Source organism: Mastomys coucha, unplaced genomic scaffold (genome assembly GCF_008632895.1).
Source record: "Mastomys coucha isolate ucsf_1 unplaced genomic scaffold, UCSF_Mcou_1 pScaffold16, whole genome shotgun sequence".
NCBI lineage: Eukaryota > Metazoa > Chordata > Mammalia > Rodentia > Muridae > Mastomys > Mastomys coucha.
In genome coordinates, this window is record NW_022196898.1 from 41,275,468 (window position 1) to 41,294,635 (window position 19,168).

Genomic DNA, 19,168 nt, shown 5'->3' on the forward strand with positions numbered 1-19,168 from the left:
ACTCCTGCCTCCTTGGCCTGGCATTCCCTTACACTGGCGCATCAAGCCTTCACAGGAGCAAGGGCCTCTCCTCACTGCTGTTGAATAGTGGAAAGTGTGAGACAAAAAATGGGGTACCACATCCTCTAGGGGCTAGGGCAGCTGGGCGAAGGGGACGCAGGGAGTTTGACTGCAGGGACCCCAGGCTGCCACCGGGCAGGCATTAGATTGTGTGAAGCTGAGGGTTCCCACTCCAGGGGTGGGAAAAGGCACAGTCTGGGGTCTCCACGGAACTGCCAGAATGGGACTTCAACATGGTACCACAGACACCTCTGGGTACCTTAGAAGAGCCAATTCTAGGGTCTCCCGGCCTGCATGGAGGCCAGGGAGGATAGGTTCTCACTCTCGAACATCCCAGACATGGCTGTATGTAGCAGAAGAACTGAGAACGGGTGGGGACTCTGACCTGGGGGCTGAAGGAAAAAGGGTAGAAAGAGAGTTCTGACAAGTTACCGCGGGGAGGAGAGAGTCTAGCTAGCTCAGGTGGCTAGCGTTGCTGCTGCTTCTTTTGACTGGCAGCCTTGGCTGGAGCACAGGAAGGCCACCTGGCGGGAGGGTAAACTCGCCAGCTTGTTGGGGGAAGACCAAGACCGCTTCCATTGCTCCAGCACAGCAGATGAGCAGAGATGGTCCATGGTTTTTAAGACATTTATTGTAGAAAGGCAGAAAGAGAGAGAGAGAGAGAGAGAGAGAGAGAGAGAGAGAGAGAGAGAGAGAGAGAGAGAGAGAGAGAGAGAGAGAGAGAGAGAGAAGTGTAGGAAAGTAGAGGCTGGCCATGGCCCAGTGGAGAGAAGGGGGAAGGGGATGGAGAGCAGGAGAGTGAGAGTAAGAACAAGAGAATAAGAGGTAAGAGAGCAAGAGAGCAAGAAGGGGGCAAGCAGCTCCTTTTATAGTGGGTTAGGCCATCCTAGCTGTTGCCAGGTAACTGTGGGGGTGGAGTCCAGACAGAATACCAGGGACTTGGGATATTGCCTATGTGACAGATGGTCATGCACCTCTCGGCAGGGGAGGGTGTGCTGGGGGGCTGTGGGAGGCTGTAGCTGCAACAGGAGTCAGGGGCCAGAAGTGTGGCTGAACACCTTTTGTCCCTTAAGGTCACCAGACTTCCAGGTCTGTGCTCTACTGGGGGCAAGGCTGTCTGTGCACGCTCCCTGCCACACAGAAAAGCAGTACCTGGGAGAGAAGAGGATGAGAAGGTACGAGGAGGCAGACACAAACAGCATCCTTTGCTCTTTCCGTGTGAACTTGGAGAATTTAAATCAGTGCATCATTTCTGATTTAGAAAGTTAATAGGGTTTTAAAACTATGTCTGTAAAGAAATACTGAAAATAATTTGGAAGTACTAAATGCTTATACAGAGAAAACTCTTTGAGGACAACAACCAGGATCTTGGGTACACAGAGTTGAAGAAAACAAGTCTTGGATCGCTTTCAATCACTATTCTGTGTATAGTACAGCCTATGATGGTTAATTCTTATTGTTAACTTGATTGGATTTAGAAACATCATGGAAGCACAGCCCTGGATGTATTTATGAGTGTCTAACAGAAGAGGGATAACCTACTCTGAATAAGGGTGACATCATCACATAGGCTGGAGACCTCAGCCAGAAATAGGAGCGAACTAACACCCTCCCCCGCCTCTCTCTCTGCTTTGTGAACAGCGACCTCAGTCTCTCTTCCCCAACATGGTGGACTATAGCCCCGAACTACCAGTTAAATATACCCTTCCCTCCATAACTGACTTTTGTCAGATAGTAACTAATTCAGTCTCCTAAATTTTCTAGTTTGTTAATTCTTTCATTGTTTCTCATTTATCTGAAAAACTTAATCATATTAAAAAAAAAAATAGGAGCCAACTGAAATGACAATAACCTGTCTCTACTTACAGGAGCCAACTGAAATGACAATAACCTGTCTCTACTTACAGGAGCCAACTGAAATGACAATAACCTGTCTCTACTTACAGGAGCCAACTGAAATGACAATAACCTGTCTCTCCTTACATGCCTATTCCCATCCCTCTCCTGTTTCTCCATACCAAATCTGCTGTTCTAGAAGAAATTTTCATCCATATATTTCTTTTGTGTATATTCTTTCATTATTATTTATACACCAACACCAAATACATTTGCCAGGATATACTGTTTGGAAATGGGTTTGCTCATCAAACACACTTTGCATAGTGACCTCACCCACATTTCTGAACCAGGCTTATGTCCCTAAAAGGGTACCATTGAGCCCCAGTTATCAACAATGACCTGGAGAGAAGCTGGGAAAAATAAGCAGGAAACCAATAAAGATTGTTAGGAAAGATTTTATTTGGAATCACAGAAGGGGTTCTGACTAAGGAGTAAAATTTGAACTTCACTGAAAAATTCATCATCTTGAAGTCCAGAACACAGAAGACAGGAAGAGAGGGAGAAATAGCAGGCAGGAGCAGGTCCCGTGAAGATGGTTGCCTCCTTTACTGTTTGTCTGAAGTCTTCATCAATCAGTTCAACAGCAGTCCCCAGACTGCTGGTTACCACCACAGCAACCACTGCTGCCACCACTGCTGCCACAGCAACCACTGCTGCCACCACTGCTGCCACAGCAACCACTGCTGCCACTACTGCCACAGCAACCACTGCTGCCACTACTGCTACAGCATCCAGAACTGTGACGATGGCGACGGAAAGATCTGTGGGGTTTGTGGTGGCTCAGACAGCAACCTCCACTCCCAGAGCTGCAGCAGCCTCCAGAGCTGGAACCACAGCAGCCACCAGAGCTGGAGCCGCAGCAGCCCCCAGAACCCAGGCTACAGCAGGAAGACACAGGGGGGCACTTGGGAGGACACTTAGGGGGACACTTTGGGGGGCATTTGGGAGTCTGGCACTTGGGAGGGCACTTGGGTGTGCATTTGGGAGGGGGCTGGCACTGTTGCTGACTCTGCTGGCAGGACATTCTTGGGAGGAAGTCTGGAAACCTAAAGAGAAATATAAAAGTCATCAGCACAAGTGTCAAGCAGATGTATCCATCCTCAATTCTGTTAGACACTGATTCCAAGACAAGCTGCTTCCTGAACAAGACCTATAATTATTGGGGACCTGATGTGAAGTGAAATTGAATGCAGTATAAGATCTCTGATAGTATATTTTCCACCAGTAAGTGATTCTAACCACCTTCTGACATAATCCTAGGATTCCCTAGACACTGAGACACAGCTCCTTGACACACAGGAATCTCAACATGATGGACTTATCGTTCTTACACACCTGTAAGACCCCGTCCTCTCTGAGAGCATTTTCTAGAAGAAGATTATAGGATATGATATTAAAGACCCTAACACCAATAACCCAACAACTCTCCTGACTCCTCCTGGTTTATTATACTCTCCCATTGCCAGTTTTCCCAGTTGTTTTTCTGTGCCAAATTGAGACAGTCACAGCCCCAATGCTTGTTTCACCAGGTGTCGACCAGGCCAAGAGAGGTTCAGACCACTATACCCAAAGGTAATTACAGCCTAAGTCAAGATGAGACTGAAAAACCCTTCACCTTGGCCTCCCTGCCCCTGGGGTCTTACCACCTCCTTCTGCCCTCCTTCCACAAAGTTCTGGCTCGCTCCCTCCCCAACCTTCCTTGCTAAGCACTCACTTGTTCAGCAGAAGAAGAGGGGCCTGAAACTGGTAAGGCTGAGGACTGATGGACCTGACACAGGAGCCCTTTTATGCCAGGCCCTGGAAATTCTTAGAAGTGAGACACAGCATGTGTATGTAGAGCAGTCACTTTCACAGGCTGGAATGAGGATGACTCTTCTCATACTCCCTAGTCTGGAACTCTAGGATCTCTCTGGGAATAGTTCAAGAGGAATATTGTCAGTTAGAGACTATAAATATCTGTTCACAAAGTCTATTGCAGGCCAGCCATTCCACCTTCAAGCATTCACTCCTTTACCAATTCAGTAAATATGTAACATCTCTATTACCTAGGTCCATAATTTTGCAAGATATTAGTGCCAAAATATGACACAATTGCCATGAGGAACTTAAAGTCTTAGAGCATGAATATGCAAGCAATGGTTCACAATGGTGTCATGGGATCACGATCCTCTGGTTGGCTCCTTATTGGCTCTTCCTATGGGTGGTGTCACAGTCTTTCTAATCTTTTGAAGGTAGGATACATTTTAGTCAACTGTGGATTCCTCATACACTGTACATTGCTGGACACAGCACAGTTAGGAAAAGGATTAGCTACCAGGAAAGAGAAGGACTGATTCCTGCAGTACTGAGACTGAAGCTCAGTTAGTAGCTTTAAGAGCCTTTGGGGTTCAGAGTCTCATCAGGCAAGACAGAGTTCCAGTAACACAGAGTGTCCTTTCTACTAGTATCAGATGCTGATTCTAGAGATAATTATCTGAATAGGTAACTCTATTATGAATGAGGCTGGTTTGTCAAAGTATGGATCTAAAGGAATCCTGGAGGTGTAGGAGCTAAAGCCTTATTGAGCCCATGGACCTAGATTCACAGAGCCCATGGGGGATGTCATAATGAGAGATGAGAAAAGAAGCAAATATTAATTTTTTTTGGTTTTTTTTTTTCGAGATAGGGTTTCTCTGAGTAGCCCTGGCTGTCCTGGAACTCACTCTGTAGTTCAGGCTGGCCTCGAACTCAGAAATCCACCTGCCTCTGCCTCCCAAGTGCTGGGATTAAAGGCGTGCGCCACCACCACCCGGCTCAAGTATTAATTTTACTTTAGAAATTGCTACAGGCTTTTGCTTCAGGAGTGATGTGAAAGTTCTTAAGGATTAGCACTGTTGTGTTAGATTCACAGAGCACATGGAAGGGATGTCATAATGAGAGATGAGGAAAGAAGCAAATATTAATTTTACCTTAGAAATTACTACAGGCTTTTGTTTCAGGGAAACTTCTTAAGGATTAGCACTGTTGTGTTAGTGAGCTATCACCAGCTTTCAGCAGGCACAATGAAAGTGAATAAACAAGTTGGGTGTTTCCTTTTTTTTTATTTATTATATGTGGATACACTGTAGCTGTCTTCAGACACACCCGAAGAGGGCATCAGATCTCATTAAGGATGGTTGTGAGTCACCACGTGGTTGCTGGGATTTGAACTCAGGACCTTCGGAAGAGCAGTCAGTGCTCTTAACTGCTGAGCCATCTCTCCAGCCCCAAGTCAGGTGTTTCTATCTGTTCCAATTCAGCAACATTAACTAGTATACACAGGGTTATATTACCATGGACAGGTGATTATCACCACATTTAAATGAACTCATCATGACACTGGGTGCTCTTTAAAGAGAGTATAGCAATTTTGTAGCAAGAGTCTGTCAAGTCTTAATAAGAATACATGCAGAAGGACATTAGTTAAAGCTGATTGTATGGGCTTTGTGGTAATTACATGGGTATTTTAAACAATCTACAAGTAGACGATCATGTGATTTTTGTCTTTTGAGTTTGTTTATATACAGGATTACATTAATGAATTTTCGTATATTAAACCAGCCTTGCATCCCTAAGATGAAGCCTACTTATCATAGTGATGGTTTTGATGTGTTCTTGGATTTGGTTTGCAAGAATTTTATTGAGTATTTTTGCATCCATATTCATAAGCGAGATTGGCCTGAAGTTCTCTTTTTTGGTTGGGTCCTTGTGTAGTTTAGATATCAGAGAAATTGTAGCTTCATAGAACAAGTTAGGTAGTGTTCCTTCTGTTTCTATTTTATGGAATAGTTTGAGGAAAATTGGTGTCAGGTCTTCTTTGAAGGTCTGGTAGAATTCTGTACTAAATCCATCTAGCCCTGGGCTCTTTTCTGGTTGGGAGTTTTTAATGGCTTCTTCTATTTCCTTGTGCAATATGGGCCTGTTTATATATTTACCTGCTCTTGACTTAACTTTGGTACATGACATCTGTCTAGAAACCCATCCATTTCATCTAGATTTTCCAGTTTTGTTGAGTATAGGCTTGTATAGTAGGATGTGATGATTTTTTTAATTTCCTCCATTTCTGTTGTTATGTCTCCCTTTTCATTTCTGATTTTGTTAATCTGGATATTGCCTCTTGGCAAAATACAATACTCCTTCATGTTAAAAGTATTGGAGAGATCAGGAATTCAAGGCCCATACCTGAACATAATAAAAGCAATTTACTGCAAACCAATGGCCAATATCAAATTAAATGGAGATATATTTGAAGCAATCCCACTGACATCGGGAACAAGACAAAGTGGTCCACTCTCCCCATAAAGAGATCAAGGGGATACAAATTGGTAAAGAAGAAATAAAAGCATCACTATTTGCACATGATATTATAGAATACATAAGCCACCCCAAAAATTCTTTCAAAGAACTTCTCCAGCTGATAAACAACTTAAGCAAAGTGACTGGATATAAAATTAGCTTAAATAAATCAGTAGCCTTCCTTTATACAAATGATAAACAAATTATGAGATAAAAAATGAGAAAGAAATTAGGGAAACAACTCCCTTCACAATAACCACAAATAGTATAAAATATCTTGTGGTAACTCTAACCAAAGAAGTGAAAGACCTGTATGACAATAATTTCTGGTCTCTCAAGAAAAAAATTGAAGAAGATCTCAGAAAATGGAGAGATCTCCTATGCTCATGGATTAGCAGAATTAACATAGTAAAAAAGGACATCCTACCAAAGGCAACCTATAGATTCAATGCAATCCCCCATCAAAATCCCAACACAATTCTTCAAAGACATGAAAAGAGCAATTCTCAAATTCATCCAGAAAGGCAAAAAAATCTAGAATAGCATAAACAATTCTTAACAATAAAAGAACACCTGGGGAAATCACCACCCCAACCTCAAGCTTTACAGAGCAATAGTGATAAAAACTGCATGATATTAATACAGAGACAGACATGTTGATCAATAGAATAGAATTGAAGAACCAGAAATAAAACCACACACTTACGGTCACTTGATCTTTGACAAATATGCCAAAAACATACAGTGGAAAAAAGAAAGCATCTTCAATAAATGGTGCTGGTCTAACCAACTTCTCTGTATGTAAATGAATAAAAATAGACCCATATTTGTCACCTTGTTCAAAGTTCAAGTACAAGTGAATCAAGGACCTCAACATAATACCAGATACACTGAAGCTAATAGAAGAAAAAGTGGAAAGAGCCTTGAACTCCTTGGCACAGAGGGAAATTTCCTAACAGAACTCGAATAGCTCATGCTCTAAGATTAAGAATTGATAAATGGGACCTCATGAAACTAGAAAGCTTCTGTAAGGCAAAGGACATAGTCAATAAGACAAATCAGCAACCTACATCTGATAAAGGGCTAATATCCAAAATATATAAAGAACTCAAGAAGTTAATCACCAAAAAAACAAACAACTCAATCAAAAAATGGGGTATAGAACTAAACCGAGAATTCACAACTGGGGAATTTTGAATGACTGAGCACGTAAAGAAATGTTAAAAATCCTTAGTGTTCAGAGAAATGCAAATCAAAAGGACCCTGAGATTCCACTTTACACCAATCAGAATGGCTAAGATCAAAACCTCAGGTGACAGCACATGTTGACAAGGATGTGGAGAAAATAGAACACTCCTCTATTGCTGGTGGAATTTCATACTGGTATAACAACTCTGGGAAGCAATCTGGAGGCTCCTCAGAAAATTGGAAATAGATCTACCTGAAGACCCAGCTATACGAATCTTGGGAATATACCCAAAAGATGCCCCACCATGCCATAGGAGCACTTGTTCCATTATTTTCATAGCAGCCTTATTTGTGATAAACAGAAGCTGGAAACAACCTAGATGTCCCACAACAGAAGAATGGATACAGAAAATGCCGTTCATTTACACAGTGGAATACTACTCATCTATTAAGAATGAGGATATCCTGAGTTTTGCAGGCGAATGGATGGAACTAGAAAATATCATCCTGAGTGAAGTAACACAGACCCAAAAAGACATGCATGGTATGTACCCACTAATAAGTAGATATTAGCCAAAAAATGTACAGAATACACAAGATACAGTCCACAAAACTTATAAAGGTCAACAAGCTGAAGTGCCCAAGTGAGGACACTGCAGTCCCATTTGGGAGAGAGAAGAAAGCAATCACAAGTGGGGAGGGAGGGAGGGACTTGGAAGGGAAAGTGGCAGGGGGCGTGGTTATTAGAGGGAGAGGGGAACCTGATCTGGTATTGGGTGAGGGAAAAGGACTGAAGCCCTGAGGGACAGCAGAAAGAACAGAAACAGGCAACCTCTGGAGATAGGAAGTTAGGGGGACCCTCCAGAATGAACTAGAGACCTGGGAGGTGAGAGACTCTCAGGACTCAAAGGGAGGGACCTTAGATGAAATGGCCAACAGTAGGAAGAGGGAACTTATAGAGCCCAGCAGAAAGACAGGGCATCAAGTGAGGGATGGAATTGCCATCCCACAGTCACAACTCTGACCCATAATTGTTCCTGTCTGAAAGAATTACAGGGATGCATTGGAGAGAAGCCTGAGGAAAAGAAGGTCCAATGATAGGCCTAAAGTGGGTTCCAGCTCAAGGGGAGGTCCCAAGGCCTGACACTATTACTGAAACTATGGAGTGCTCACAAAAAGAGACCTAGCATGACCACACTCCAGAAGACCCAACAAGCATCTGAAAGAGTCAGATGCAGATATTTGCACCCAACCAATGGACAGAAGCAGCTGACCCCTGTTGTTGAATTAGAGAAGGCTGAAAGCTGAGGAGAAGGGTGGTCCTGTAGGAGGACCAGCAGTCTCAATTAATCTGGACCCCCAAGATCTCTAAAACACTGGACCACTAAACAGGCAGCATACAGCAGCTGATATGAGAGCCCCCCCCAACACACATACAGTAGATGACTGCCGGGTCTGTGTTCATTCCGAGATGATGCACCTAACCCTAAAGAGACTGGAGGCCCCAGGGAGTTTAGAGGTCAGGTAGTATGGGGGGGTGGGGACATCCACTTAGAGACAGGTGGGTGGTGATGAGAGGTATGGGATGTGGAACAGTCGGAGGTTGGACGGGTTAGGGGGAATAAAATATGGAGTGTAAAAATATATTAATTAATAAAAAATTATTTAAAAATTCTACAAGTAGATAAAGTCACTAAAGCAAAGGACAAATTCTGAGAGATGACATTTTTAATGGGTAGATAAAGAAGAAAGATTAATCTGTTTTCTTTTGTTTTGTTTCTTAAACTGTGAAACACCTCCTGCACTTAAGGAAAAGGTCCACTTGGGCTCACAGTTCTAGGAGTTCAGTTTAGGAGCACTATCTGTTAATGATTTTTTGTTTGTTTGGTTTTTTATTTTTTTTTTTTTTGAGTTTTGTTATTCTGGCAGAGTTCCAAGGAAGTTCAAGGCATCACATGGAAGAGACAGGTCACTGGTATATATATATATATATATATATATATATGTGTGTGTGTGTGTGTGTGTGTGTGTGTGTGTGTGTGTGTGTATGTATGTATGTATATTCCCACTCCCTTTTTTCTTCTAGAATCACCAGGATTTAATTAGACATTTCATCCCCAATAAATTTATCTACTAGTAATCACTTTCTAAAGTGCTTACATCTGTAAGCATTTTACTTGACTAAGTTTCAACTTTCTTAATATTTCACAATAGGGGATTAAATTTCAACAGAAAGTCATGAGGACACTCCCGTTATATTCAAATTAAAACTGGATGTATAAATTTAAGGAATATATGAAAGAAAGTTAAGTTGATTAGCTGATAAATATCAGAAAAGAAAATATAGCATTGTGGAAAAATTAGGAAAAAATTTTCAAGGTTTCACAAAGTGTTTACACTGCCAAATACTCCAGAGACAGATCCAAGGGTAACATCTATATTAGTGCAATTTCAAAAACTACTTGGTACTTCAGAAAAGGAGTGAGTCCATGTAAGGCAAAGGTCAATGTTTCAGAGAGATGAAGAAATGGACAAATGAAAAATCACAAGGAAGCCATGGCTGTTGTATTACACATAGCAGGTGACATAACTAGGGAGACCATACTTTAGATTTTTGGCTCTGAATCAAAGAACTACAGCGATTGAAAGGGCTCAGTTTTGAGAAGTACCTTTCTTCAAGTAAATAAAAGCTGGCTTTTAAGAACACATGGATTTTACAGAATGGATTATTAAAAAGCCAATGGCAATATCAATGCTACGGACTCTGATTGCATCTTCAGTCAAGAGATATTGGAGTTAACAATTGAGAAACAGATGGTTTAAAGAAAAAAAGGAACTGAAGACTTTCTGTGAACCATGTGAGATACAATAATGATGAGCCTACCAAAATACACTCCTGGGTACAATAGTGACATGAATGATATGGGAATAACCAATTGCTTTGTGATAGGATTTAGGCCCCTGTTTAAAGGGAGAAAACTTGGGCCTTGTACTGTAAGTCTCACAAAGAGCCTTTAGTTTTAGAGCTCATAGGCCTAAGGACTGAACCTACTATTGTAGTTACTTTGCTAAATTGAAATAGCATCAAACTGCCTTCCAAATGTATACCTGTATACCCAATAGTCAGTGCAACTCTCAGTTATTAGAAAAGTGTCTTTCTGCAGTGGACAGCAGTTCAGTAAACGATTAAAAACTGGACAGAGTGTAGAGAGCAGTGTCTGTGGAATGCTCAGCCATAAATAGGGCATCTATACCATGTCCCTCCCCAACAAAGCTCAGGAAACATGCAGAAGAGGGGATGGGAACTGGTAAAAGTCAGAGTTTGGGGAGGACTGCTGCAAGGTAGTATCTTCTGACACAATATGGCCATTACACCCACAGACTCATAGCAGCTATAGTTACCTGCGTATGACCGATACACGATCAAGCCAATCCACATTCCACCATGGGTGGTGGAAGGATACATAAATCCCACTCCCATTTGTCAAACTATTGACAACTGACGGCTACTAGGGACGGGGCTTGGTTGGTTGACCTGGATCCTGTGAATAACCCCAAACCTATGTGTACATGGGCAATTAATTGGATTCAGTAAATTATTAAACATGAAGCTGGGACAGGGGTATGGGGTTATCTAGAAGGAACTGGAGGGGATAAAAGAGGTCAATATGATAAGAATACATTATTTGCATGTATAAAATTCTCACAGGATAAAAAAGCTACTTTTAAGAGGATAGCTGAATGAAAAAAAGAGAATATTAGTTTAAAGGGGTAGTTTTGGAATGAAACAAACTTAAATTGGCATTGCTGCTCCCTACAAGACAAGTCGTGCAAATGTATGTTACATGCATTTCCCAAGGTGAAGTTTCATCTCTCCCAAAACTATGGTCGTAATTCTGTTCATCTGCAAACACACTGTGGCACTGTCTGTAAAGCTCTGCACAGAGGTTCCCAAGTAAGGCTGCAACTTAGAAGTGGCAAGAGCTTCTAGAGCTACTGCTCTCCAGCTGATTGCTATTGCTTCGCACGCTTAGGTATTTAAATATGTTCTATTCCACCCAACAAGACTCCCTTACCTCCGAGAAGAGCTGATATCATCTGATGTAATTAGGAGTGTCCATTTCATCCTGTTTTTCTTGGTGTTTTCAATTAAGGCTATTGGCTGATATTTATGAAGGTAGCAGAAGAATGGGGCATGACTCATTTTAAAGCATGTGTTAAACACTCTGCATGCAAAGCATCACACTAGATGCATAGAGTATTTGGGAGATACTGGACAGCGCCCTTGTCGTCAACGATGTATCTACAAAACTTTCCATATAGAAGTCCAAACAAGTACTGCACTACTTCACCACAAGGCAGAAAGTAGTAATTACAGAGAGGGTGTTTTCTGGGGAAAGCAGGGTGTGACTGTCTGTATCTAAAGACTACATGCTGAAAGTGTGCAGAGGTGGATGCAAAAATATGAGTAGCTAAGTGTGTAAGAGGGGAAAGATAGTAGGGGAAAGTTTCTGCTTCATTAAAACAGCTACAACAAATAGAGAAGAAGAGCATATGATATAAAGTGACATGAGGAAGACAGTTAAAATTGTGATCTTAACACAAAACATTAATCTGATTAAATTAATGCCCCTATGGGTTGTGTGAATTCAGATAAGAAAACTATTTTTATGGGCTTGAAAAAAATAAAAGATGTTTTACACTTATAATAACTAATAGAAATTACAAAGAGATTAAAATTTATGATGGTTATATGATTTTAATTTTAAAAACTCAACCACAAGTGAGGATATGTCAAACAAATTTATAGCATAGTTTTGCTATTTCTTTATACTATTAAAGAATAGTTTATTAGTAGATTATTTAACTCTCAAACTCACAATTAAAATTGAAATTACTTTTTTGAAAAGATGGATTTGAAGGATTAGACTAATTCAATTAATCAAGCACTTACCCAGCAGGCATAAAACCCTGGATTCATTCCACAGCACTGCACAAAACCTGGCATGGCAGCACATGCCTGCAATTGCAGCACTCAGGACCTGGAAACAGGGAGAGCAAGAATTCAAGGTGATCCTCGGCTATATATCAAGTTCAAAGCTGTCTTAGGCTTTCTGAGACTCTGTTTTTAAAGGGGGTGGTTTTAAAATACAAATTATGGTGCTGGAGAAATGGCTCAGCAGTCAAGAGTACTCACTGTTCTTCCAGAGGACTAGAGCTCAGTTCTCAGCTCTCATATGGGACAGCTGGCTATATAAGTACAGCTCCAGGGAACATGACTAGGTTCTTCAGGTTGCTTTCCGCTCCTGCACTCATATGCATCTACCTACCCCTCACACACAAACACAGAACTAATAAAATGTTAAAAAGATAACTATGACAAAAGCTTCTAGTTATAAGTAATGAATCCTGTTTTCCTTGGTGCAATGCAATCTAGCTTTCTCTTCATCATTCTTCTTTTTACCCCATTCTGAATCATGAAGAAGATCTAATTCTCTTAAGGCATCTACAGCAATAAATATCTTCATAAGACACAGCTATGCAGGCGAAGAGGAGAGGGCCTTTAACCATCAGTTCATATGGAGGCACTTGTTACACAAAGAAGATGTAGCTCCACCCAACAATTAAAAATACATTGTCATTTTCCACAGACTTATTCATTTATAAACTTTCATGTGGGAGAAATAAAACATTAATAAATAAATAACATACCCTGAACTGATAATAGAGGTTTATAATAGGAGAAAGCACAGGTTTATTGTACCTGAGCTGGACATAGAGGGAGGTGGATAGAGATTAATGTGTTAGAGGACAGAGGGAAATCCTACACTTCTCTTCTACATTCATTTGTATCTAGATCAATAGATGGATTGAACTAATTGTATTTAATTTTTACAATAAAGATAACAGTACTTAATTAGGAGGACCCTTTTATAACTCTGCATGGTATGTCTCACATAATCCTTAGAGTGACGTATATAAAAAAAGAATTATGATTATTAAGATTTTGAACATAGAACTATGGGAAAACAGGTTAAATAACTTACCCAAATTTCCACAAGAGGCAGTGGGCCTGAGACATAAAATTAGGTATTCTAACTTTTAAGCCATATGCAGTGTTACATACCTAATCCCTTTTCTGCAGATTTCTTTCTTTGAAACCTGACTTTTGTGAAGGAAGACTTATTTGCTAGACAAGTACCTTTTCATGGACAAATATTCATAGATCATTGGCTTACATAAATCATATAGTTAAGGAAACATCTTAGTTCCAGGATACATCTTTGGGAAGGTTTCTCAATCCATCATGAAGCACACATGAACCTCTTTTTGACTTCACTCCTAACCCCAGATCCTTCTACGTAACCTCCTCTCCTTCAGTCTGTACCCACTGTTTTCAGATGCTCTCTTGATCTCAGCTCAGGTTGTAGAAGTATAAAAGCAATTCCATAAACCACGTGTTCATGCATAGCATGAGAGCACTGTCTGGGAAGCCGCAGGTATGGAGCAGGCCTGCTGGTTTGTGAAGGCAAGGAAAGAGATGAAACAAATGGCATGAGACTAAGAAGGGAGGTGATCACTGCCATCCCTCAGAAGCGGAGGGGTGCTCCTCTCCTCCAAGGCACTTTTCTGCTAATCCCAGCACCCTGAACACCTTACCACCATGATGAAAGCCTTGACAGGTGTACCAAGCCTGAATCCCGGGAAAATTGTGTACTATTTTTTGGCCAGATAACACACAAACACACACTCCTTTTTTCAGAGAGTTTAGCCAATACTGTTCTCAAACAGCACTCAAGGGCTAACAATAATAATTTACAAGTTGTATACACTGTGAAATTGGCCATATTTCTGGAGGCTTCTGAGTTTTTCAAAGAGAATTGTCTTACTTGGACTTTACTTAGTGCAGCTCAGTATATTTCCCAAGACATGGGGATATTTTCTCTTTATTTGATCTTTCGTAGAAATTCCCATACTATTTTTCCATCCTCTTTAATTTCTTGGTAATAGTTAGTGTGAAAAAAAAAGATGCATGGCTATATACTATATAGTGAAGAACAAACTCTAATCTGAAACCTGCATATGATTTGTGATTTTGTCTCAAAATAAAAATTAACCTTTTTCACTCTGCTTTGAACAAGCAATATGGGGGCTCATCCTTGGTAGAGGCTAGTTCTCCTTCTAGTAATTATTTGCATGGAGTTATTTGTCTAGGAGTGGGATCCTGTGAAATTTTCCCTTTCCTGTTACTGTCTGTTGATACCATCATTGTTCTGATCCTGCAGCTCATTCTAGGAGAGACTGTTTCACAGCAGGCTTCCTGATACTTTGGTTCTCTTCCTCAATGTTCCCTGAGGTACAGATGCTTGATATGTAAAGTAGATGCATTATGTGAAGCTGAGTTCCCCCACAGTCTTATCAATCACTGCATTACATCTAGTTTGGGTTTCCTGTTCATTTGCTGTCTATACACACAAACAACAAAAATGGACTTAGCAGGTTTTGTGTGTGTGTGTGGGGGGGGGGGCTTTACTATGTGACAATAACAATGAAAACTGCTATTAATTTGAGAGTAGGGGCATGAGAAGGGCTTGAGGTAGTGTGGGCAGCTGGTACGGACTGGAGGGTGGAAAGGGTGGAGGAAATATGATGTAAGCCCATTTCAATTAAAACCAGTTTTTAAATTCAAACTTTTTCTAAAATAAAGGCAATGTAAAAGATAATTAAAACTTTTTGTGAAACTAAAATGCTAATCTCTTTCCTTCAAATGAACTCAATGTTCTTCCCTGCTTATAATCATAAGTTTAGCAGGTACAGTCACAACAAATAAGTTCTAGTGTAAGTGGTGGAGATATTAATACAAGATTCTCAACAGGACAACTCTGTGATGAAATTCTAATGCCAAAAATATCAGAAGATCAAAATGAAAACTTTTCTTAACCTTCCATGACAAAAAGGCAACTCATTGAGTAAAAATAAAAATAAAATTATAGAGACAAATGGACTAAAGAAGAGGTTTTTGATGAGGACTTAGAAAAATTGCTAGTAGACAGTTTTGCTGAAAATACGACATTTATTTCTCTCCTATTTGGGAATGGCTCTATACTTTTATGTACAGTATGCTAATGTCACCTTTCTCTATGTCTGCCAATATTTTCTATATAAACCCTGGTGTTCTTTTGACCCTAGAGACAGAATCTCTGTTCCCATAGTTCCTTAAGTTCTTATTTGTCTGTTAGTCAATATAGATGATTTAGAAATGATTGACACTAAGATCATCTACTCCCAGGGAGGATATGCCTGCCATTCATCAAGCCATAGGCAGCTCATGGTTCCTTGTAGATAACCAGGCAGCATCCAGGCAGGATGGGAAGTATGACAGCTCCATCCCAGACCTATCAGGATCATCCCTGGTGCTCAGCAGCAATCAGCTGCATGGGCTCTTGGCTGTGCTCCAATTACCCAACACCTATGGGCTTCACTACGGTTGAACAATGGTGTCTGAAGGGTACACCTGCATCCCACACTTTTCATAATTCCCAAATATACTTTTTTCAGGTGAGAGATCCCATCTTTTGCTAAAGTCCTGCTTATCTCTGGCTTAAGTTTCATATAGCCTTTCCTCAATATAAGTTGAGCAACCTTCCTTTGTGCTACAGCACTACCAACTGTAGTAAATACTTTATCTTTGCTGTTTGCCATGCTAGCTTAACCAGGACACTGAACTTATCAGAGACAGAAACCACGGATTCCTTATCTCAGTGTTTTCCACACCCAGCTCAAAGCTCAGAGCATGTATGTTTTGCTCATTGAGTATTATAAACACTTTCCAGGGCGTGAGAACTGAGTGGTAAACATCCAAGAACAAATAATATAGGTAACTTTCAAGATGCTAAGATAAAGCTCAAATCTGCCTGGAACTTCTAGAAGGGTCTTGGTGTATCCCCGGGCTGTAAGTTCCTAATTACAGGTCTCCTGTACATCCCACATGGGGAGGCCATAAGGCTGGACATGGGTATTCCCGAGAACATCACTCACTGCTGCCCCTTCTCAGTGCTTGGTGCTACACATTCTGTAATGCTTTGAAGGACAGTCTTGGAAGAGACAGGATTAATCTGGATAGCTTTTGAAACATAAATAACATGAAAATGAAGATAGACAGAACAAAAGAATGAACATGAGAGAAAAACTCGTGAAGGAAGAAAACAAAGAATGAGTCACATTAATTGCTCCTGCTCTGGATCCTGCCTGACCATGTGCCATGCCTATCCTCTGATCTGGTTGATTGCATTACCATCTCAGATTCCCAGTTTTCTGTGCCTTAAACATAAAGCAGTGGTGATGTTCTTATTTCACTTGTTGTTGCATGTGTCTACTATTTGAACAAGATAATGGATTTAACGTTGCTTTACAATTAAAAATGTGTGGAAGCCCAGATTTTATCTTGAAGTTTTTGGTTAGCATTACTATTGGTACCTATGGAGACCTAGAGGACTAAAGGCAATAGTGTAAAAAGAGGCTGAAAACAAAACAGTTGCCAGCACCCACATGACAACTCACAGCTGTCTGTCTGTAACTCCAGTTTCAGAGAATCTGGCACCCTCACGCAGAAATACTTGCAGGCGAAAACACCAATGCATGTAAAATAAATAAATCTTTAAACTAAAAAAGGAAGCTCACTACTAAGTGAGGATAAAATTTTTACCTGCTTCCTGGGTAGAATGTAAAATTTATTCTTCCAATAAGTACTGATGGTTGCTTGAGAGTTTTACTCCAGACGTTGTTCTTGGTGTGGGTATACAGATAGTAAATAGACACCCAGGACCTAACAGGAAAGGAACACAGTAAAGGAAGAAATACAAACTGCAGCATCAGGCAGAGAAAGAGTCAGCTTCAGCAGTGAAAGAGTTAAGGAGGAAGTAAAGTAAGAAAGAACAAAGACTGGACACAGCACTTAGTCCTGTGGTTGAAGTTCAAGTATTTGTTGGAGTGCTTAGCACCATGCCATGCTCACAAGAGCATCCAACTCCTGTACGAGGATGCCACGGAGGCTGTCCTTTATGGTGTCACTGGGATTATAAGAATTAAATTCCCACAGAGAAGCCGCATAAATAGGAAGAGTCATTCTTTTATTTGACAAGAGTATATTGACTCTCTCCTGATGTGTGGATTTGGTGGTTTCAAGCAAATAAGGCCTTGTTCTTATTTCAGAGTGTGCAAGCTTATGTTGGGAAAGATGAACAGGTCTCCTACAGATCCACGTGTAGCAGACATGAGGCTGGCCACGGGTACTCACTCCCTGCTTTTCTCAGCCTACACATTCTATTCCACCCCCTCTCTTTCCCTGTGGCTCAGCCTACCTCAACACTCACCTGTCTCACCTTGCAGATGTTCAAATCAGGTCAGGAATTGCCATCAGCTGGGTGGAGATACAGGAATGACATCTGATGGTGAGATACTTGTACCATTTTCTGTCTGAGGACATGGTCCAGATCCTACTCCTTGACAAGCACGGACTTTGCTCTGTCTTCCCCTTTAAGAGATACTTCAGAGTTACCCATAAAACCTCTTTGCCCTGTTTCCAGTATCTTAGCAAGATATTGTATGTAATCTTTGAGGAAGATTGAGAGGTCCCTCCCTTTGAGATTCTTTCAACTCCCAGGTCTCTGGTACATTCTAGTGGGCCCACCCACCTCCCGAATCCCAAGGTTGTATATTTCCATTCATTCTGCTGACCTTAGGGGCTTCACTCCTGGTTCCCCCTCCCCAAAACCTTATCATGTTCCCCTTTTCTCCTGCCCCTCTCCTCCCTCTCCCACCCAGTTTGTTCCATCCCTCTGCCCTCTGGCTTCTTCTCCCTCCCTAATTTTTCTACCCAGTAGAAAAACGGTATTGAGTGGAGGGATGAGTTTGCCATCCCACAGTCAAAAACTCTTATTCAGAATTGTCCCTGCCTAAAAGAACTGCAGGGACAAAAATGGAGAAGAGACTGAGGGAAAGGAGGTCCAGTGACTGGCCCAAATTGGGACCCATCTCAAGGAGATGCTCTAAGATCTGACACTATTAAGTAGCTTAGCATGGCTGCCCTCTGAGAGGCCCAAGAAACAGATGGCTGAGACAGAAGCACATACTTACACCCAACCATGTACAGAAGCCAAGGACCCCTGGAATTGAATTAGGGAGAGCTGGTAGAAGCTAAGGAGGAGGGCAATACCACAGGAAGACCAGAAGTCTCAACAAAACTTGACCCCTGAGATCTCTCAGGCACTGAATCACCCTTGAGAGACTTGAGGCCCCAGGGAATTGGGAGGCCTGAAGGACTGTGGAGGGGATGTGGGGATATGGAGACATCTTCTTGAAGACAGGGAAGGAGGAATGGGATGAGAAACTGTCTGAGGGTGAGGGCATAACAGGAAGGAGATAAAGACTGAACTGTAAAAAACAGATTAAAGATGCTGCTGCTGCTACTGTTGCTGCTGCTGCTGCTGCTGCTGCTGCTGCTGCTGCTGCTGATGATGATGATGATGATGATGATGATGATGATGATGATGATGATGATGATGATGATAGAATTGCAAGGTATTCTGTGTGACTGTCTCTTCCAAAATCACTCATTTTACAGAAAAAAAAACTTAGATTCAAGGGAGTGATTTATTCAGTGCACCAAAAGTAATTTGAAGAAACACTGGGATGAAAATAGAGGTAA

General features: G+C 41.3%; 1 long non-coding RNA gene across 4 annotated transcripts; it reads right to left on the reverse strand.

Moving 5' to 3' along the window:
• Positions 1 to 2,338: 2,338 nt before the first annotated feature.
• Positions 2,339 to 17,888, reverse strand: LOC116094152. 4 transcript variants are annotated; one of them, XR_004119985.1, is made up of 4 exons: positions 17,844 to 17,888; positions 12,416 to 12,503; positions 3,674 to 3,868; positions 2,339 to 3,005 (listed from the first exon to the last, which is right to left on the reverse strand). It is a non-coding gene; the product is annotated as an uncharacterized LOC116094152 (long non-coding RNA). The 4 variants fall into 4 exon arrangements; XR_004119983.1 differs by lacking the exon at positions 17,844 to 17,888 and adding an exon at positions 12,659 to 12,970; XR_004119984.1 differs by lacking the exon at positions 17,844 to 17,888 and adding an exon at positions 12,926 to 12,941.
• Between the last annotated feature and the right edge of the window lie 1,280 nt (positions 17,889 to 19,168).